Source organism: Pinus tabuliformis, chromosome 1_1 (genome assembly GCF_031772625.1).
Source record: "Pinus tabuliformis cultivar Carrire ecotype Pingquan chromosome 1_1, CPIR1, whole genome shotgun sequence".
Classification (NCBI taxonomy): Eukaryota; Viridiplantae; Streptophyta; class Pinopsida; order Pinales; family Pinaceae; genus Pinus; species Pinus tabuliformis.
Window position 1 is genome coordinate 723,960,651 of NC_142297.1, and position 5,887 is coordinate 723,966,537.

The window sequence follows — 5,887 nt, forward strand, 5'->3', positions numbered from 1 at the left end:
CAGAGTTGGCTGAATATATTTTTGGTAAATCCCTCTGAGTGAAAGAGGATGAATGTTGTTTCAGACATTTTGTTTTAATGAATAGAAATGTTTTATGGCTGTGTAATACTCTGTTCTGAGAATTTTTATTAAAAGCTTCCCTGTGCAAAAAGATCCTGTGGCAGAAGGAAACAGAGCATTGCCTCTGTGGTGTTTTTTTGTTTGGTTTTTGGTATTTTCCCCATCGAAAAATACCCAACAGGTCTCAAATAAATAACTCTGAATTGAGAGTAGTTGTCTGTGCGGAGCGAGGAGAGATTGTTGCGAAAGGCCTTGAGGTGCTCCTGGTAGTGTTGAAATTTCTGTTCATTCATTTGCCAGAATACACAATAATCCTCTCTGATTCATCAAAAAAGGAAAAAAAGGGCAATCGAAGATGCCGGCCACAGCGGGACGGTTGCGGATGCCCGCAAACAACAGGGTTCACAGCAGCGCCGCGCTCCAAACCCATGGAATCTGGCAGAGTGCCATCGGATACGATCCGTATGCTCCCAACCAAAACAACAACGACAACAACAATAAAGACCACCGTCATGGTCGCGTGTCGGGAGCCGAAGACAAGGAGAACAATGCCTACGACAGTTTCCAGGGTCTCCTGGCCTTGGCCCACCTTACCTCCTCCAACGCTGATGCAACCTGGGTGGCCTGTAAAAAATTCGGCAGGGTCGGCCATCTCACCTTCCAGTGCCGGAACTTCCTCAGTGTTAAAGAAGATGATGTTCTGCAGGCTATTATGGAAAGGGAGAACAATAATAATAACAATAATCATAACACTAAATTTGTCGGTATAGACAGGGCGAGATCGCTGAAGAACGCGGTTGCTCTGGCGTCCGGTGAGAGTTCTGATGAAGATGAAGAGGAATCCGAGTCCGATGTTACTGTGAGCGACGAGGACTCTAAAATTGAGAGGATTATTGCAGCGAGGTTTGGAAATTCACACGGTAAGTACGAGAACATTCATAAAGAGAAATATAAGGTTTCCAGGGTTTCATACGGGAAGGAATTGTCTCGGAAGTCAAAATATAGGTCTAAGACGGATGATTCCGAGTCGGAAGACAGCGAAGATGACTACTCTGATTTGGAGGAGAGGAAGTCGAGGAGGAAGAGGTCCAGCAGGAGAAAGAAAAGGTCGAGGAATGAATTTTCTAATTCATCGGATAGCGATGATAGAATGTCTTCTGATTCCGATGACAAGAAGCGGTTGAGAAAGAGGACACGAGTTCAGAGTTTGTCGGATAGTGACAGCGATAGCGAGTCACATAATGAGAAGAGGAGGAGAAGGAAGCATGCAAAGAAGAGGCACCGGAAACATGACAGTACCGTGACAACACGGATGTGGAAGAATCCTGTAGCGATCATGAACGGAAGCATCAGAGGCATCATAAGCACCATAAACATGGCCGGAAGCATTGTTCTAAAGAATAATCCGCCACTTCTTTATTCTGGATCAATTTAGCTGCCTCTGTAATTGAATATAACTACATGAAATCAACACAAGAAAGTGAAGATGGGGTTGCATTACAGTAGCATATTATTCACAGGCACGAGTTGTCAAGCTTTGCTTTGATTCAACATTATTTAGGTTCATTATTTGGTTGGATGTATACATGCTATTGTAAACAGAGTTGTCTATAATGCGACTTTTTGGAGATTCCGGTGACGGAATTCGGTGGAAGAAATTGAGGTTAAATCTTGATTTGTTGCAGTTAAAATGGTTTTTTAACTGCATATTTGGATTCAGCACCCTCGAAAACCCCTGGGACGCTTTCATTGTGCAGAAACTAGCTATCAAACTTGCGATTCCAATAAATTCCTGCCGGATTTCGACCTGAAAAACCCGCCGAAAAAGCTTTCAAAAAGTCGCGTTATAAACTATTTCATTGTAAACTACAAAATTTAAATCTCTGGTTATCAGGTCATAGTTAATGTTCTCTAGAATTTATCTTTCAACGTTGTTCATCCGACATATATTGATACATGCTTTATGATGATTAAATGAACTATGCTTTATGATGATTAAATGAACTTGGACTCTAATAGATTGTTGTTCACTAGAGGACCTCATTAGTAACTAGTCTGTAATTGTACCTCAGACATTGTAAATCTTGTTCTGTAAGGAATTCATGCTTTTTAACTACTCAGGATGATACAGTTTATACCAATGTTGCATTAATTGTTATCGGATAATATCAGAGTGAGGAAAAAATCGTAATTATTGGGAAATAATTGGAAATAATAGGGAAAAAATCATTTGGTACAAAAATATTGATTTTTTTTTTGTTATACAATTTTTTTAATATCTAAACCATCTACAACATAAAATAAATACATTGACACATAAATATGATAAAAAAACTAATATATAAGATGTTTAATATCATTTCTAGTGCTAAAATCACACATAACATTGAATCATGTCCTGAATAGTAAGTCCTGACTCCTGAGTCCCAACTCAGCCTCAAAATATCAACAAAAAATATAATAATGTATCTCATCATGTCATAATGTCATATACAATAAAATGAAGAAAATAACCAAAGTCTAATCCTATTGATTTCCTCTGCCCCTCTTGCGAGAAAATGCCACAGCTTTCGCTTTCCCTCTAGACATAGATGCTGGTGCTGGTGGAGTTGGCAGTGGAGTCTGTTGTGCTCTAGAAGCTGAAGAACTAGAAGTAGGAGCCATAGGAGCTAGACCACGTCCCCTACTGGTCGCAGGGGTAGCTTGGGCAGGTGGTGTCACTTGGAAACATTACAATCTCCCAATCCTGAAATCCTAAAAAATTGATAAGTTTGCTGGATTTTGAATGAAATCTAAAATTCTACTTTCTCGATATGAAATCGAATGAGGCTGGAACCACTTTCAAACATCCTGAGTCATTTCATGGTAATGTTAAAAATTTAATTAAAACTGACATTCTCCTTAATCTTCATTTTCACATTACCATGAATAGCATATCAATACTAGGGCCTAGACTTGATCATTAAGCTGCCCCACTCAAAAATTATTTGTTTCTTTCAAAAAAAATGCATTTCGAACATTTAGCATCCCTTATAAAACTGCGCTGCCCTGACCCTCAGCGATAAATTGGGAAAAAATTGCGTATAAAAAAAAACGCGAGTATTACTCGCGATAATATTGGCTTTGGGAAAAAAATCGTGATAAAGCGATAATATCACGGTTTTAACAACACTGGTTTATACATGTGTTTTATTATGATATTTTCTAGCATTTGTCTCTTTTCTTAGTATTCGGATGCATAAGAATTTTTGGTTACGGTTTAAATGCAGATTACAGTACAAAACAAACAATAAACAGTCCTATTTTGATTTTAACTTTGTAATTCATCTATGCATAGGAAAGTTTAATTGGATTTTGTTGGCAATATTGGGCTAATCTAAATGATAGATGAACTCATTAATTGGGCCTCCTTTGCCTTTGGACGTATCTAGAGAACAGAAAGATGTACCCACGGATAGAAAAAGGCCCTAAAAATATGGAACTGGTCAATGGTTCTTAGGTCAAAGCCTTCATTGTAGGTCCATGCCATAATGTAAAAGACCCTTCTTGGGCTTTGTCAATCAAGAAAGTAATTTATTTTTATGCAAAATAGTTCATCTAGGCCTCAACTTGGACAAGTCGGCCTAATTAGAGAGGAAAAATCCACTATAAAAAGGGAACAACTCAACTCATTTGTAGTACATCAACCACAAGTTCGCTCTGCAGTAGCTGGAGACAGAGAAAGGGTGCGAAGTTCAAGGAGGAGGCAGATTTGACAGAAACTGGCTGAGCAGTAGGGGAAGTGCATCACAACAGGGATGTGGCTTGATTAGGGGCCTCCACTGGAACAGCAGGGGGACACCTCCTCCTTCATCTTTCCTTTTTCCTCCTTCCATTAGTTCTGTAGTTAGCATTTATTTCCAAGAAAGGGAGCAGATCCCCATTGTAATATTTTTAGGCAGTAGGAGCTATCACAGGCCGAGGCAGCTAGTACATCAGACAGCTGGCCTTTGGCTGAGATATTTTGTAACAATTATTCCAGCTCCCCCTCTTCTTATAAATAGGGGGAAGCAATATTATATAGAGGTTCCAGAATTTCTCACCCGCAGGGTCTGAGTTCTGTGATGCCATTTGGTTCTAATATGTTTATTCATGGGGGCTTCACTAATATCGTGTTGAATGTATGGATTGGTTATTTGGACCCTTTGAGATAAATGGTGTTTTTGCGTTGATTCCAAGCATGATTAATGTGCAACATGTTCCTCTTGGTAATCTCATTTCATCTGTGTTTTTCTTCCTTTGAAATAGTATAATGAATGCAGTTGGTTCCTCTTCAATCTATGGATTTATCTTAGCTGTTCATAGAAGACAGTACTCGTGCTTATCACAAACCTATATGTGTTATTCACTAGCATTGTAGTACTTGTAAAATTACAGATTTACTTGTGCATTTGATTAACTTGTAGGACTTGTATTAGCCCAGATCTATGTTAGCTTTGGCAGAGAATGATACCCATGTCATGTTTGATTTGAAACCTTCTTTCACATGCCTTTATTTTTATCATTCCACCGAAAACCGTGGTTTAGGATTCTGTGTTGTTTATAGCCCTATCCATCGAATTCCACTTTCTGCTGGAACATTGCTGACGAGGATTCTGTTTGTTACAACCCTAAGCATATTTTTCCCTCCTTCCTTTCCTCCTCTCCATCATTATTACGACTTCAGTTTTATGTTGTCTAATTTCCGTGTGTCGGCCACCAAAGGAAGAAGCCCTTTCTCTTTGAGATTACCCCATTACACCCCTAACATTTGGATCCATGAGTTGGCTTGAATCTACCTCAGTGAAGGATTATTGAACCAAGCCCCTCCTATTACCTTTTTATGTGACAATTGGACTGTTGATAACCCCTCACAGGTAATCTCTTAAGCACTCCTCTATTTAAGATGTCTTAGGCACTGCTCTACAATCAACTGAGAGGCTATCTCTAGGAGGCTTTGTATCTCCCCTACAACACTTGTGCCACTGGTGCGATTTGAATCGAAAATAGTGGGCTTGATTCTCTTCGAACCTTCTTCGTCTGTGGTCTCTTTGTTTTTTGCGTGCCCACAAACATTGTAATCTTGCCATCCTCTCAATACATATGTATTTAAGCGGCTATAGGTTCGCCTCACCAATGATTGAGTGTGACATGGAGCTTGAGGTGACATGTCATTATGAAGACAGAACTTAGTTACACTTTTCGACACTCCCTCTTAACTAGGGAGGTATTCATATTGGTACTTGGACTTTCTCAATCTGAAGAATTTCTCATAAGAAGAATTCAGATTCGTAACTCATTTGTATAGCGTCATATCAACCAACATTGTTACATAGCAAGTCCTTGACTAACAACTCCTTATCTCCACAAGATCTGAGCTCAATGCTCGCGAGACCAATGATTTATAGACACTCTCATCATTGTCTTTATCGGAACATCCCCTACCCGGGTACTAAGGGTATGTTCCAGGAGGACTATTATTTTCTTGGACTCCCCAGTCCTTGAAGAATATCGGTCCTCAACAGCTACTCTTCTGTTGGATGTCGTATCTCATCCTTAAAGAGCATCAGATGCCAAATGATTACCCAATCCTCCATTCTGTCTTCCCAGGTGAAGACTAGAATAACATGTCTATCTCTCCATCTCAAATAGGGAGGACATATTCCAATAAAGGAATGTACTCATTCCTACCAAAAAATGAATGTACCTAAGCTCCCTCTTGGCTTAGGAATTTCCAAGCTTCTTCCAAGTAAGAAACTTCTTTTCAAGCTCCCTCTTAACTAGGGACCTACAACAACTCTCACGTGGA

General features: G+C 39.5%; 1 pseudogene; it reads left to right on the forward strand.

The window, feature by feature from the left end:
- The first annotated feature begins 306 nt into the window (after window positions 1-306).
- Window positions 307-1,751, forward strand: LOC149215937 (uncharacterized; annotated as a pseudogene).
- The last annotated feature ends 4,136 nt before the right edge of the window (window positions 1,752-5,887 follow it).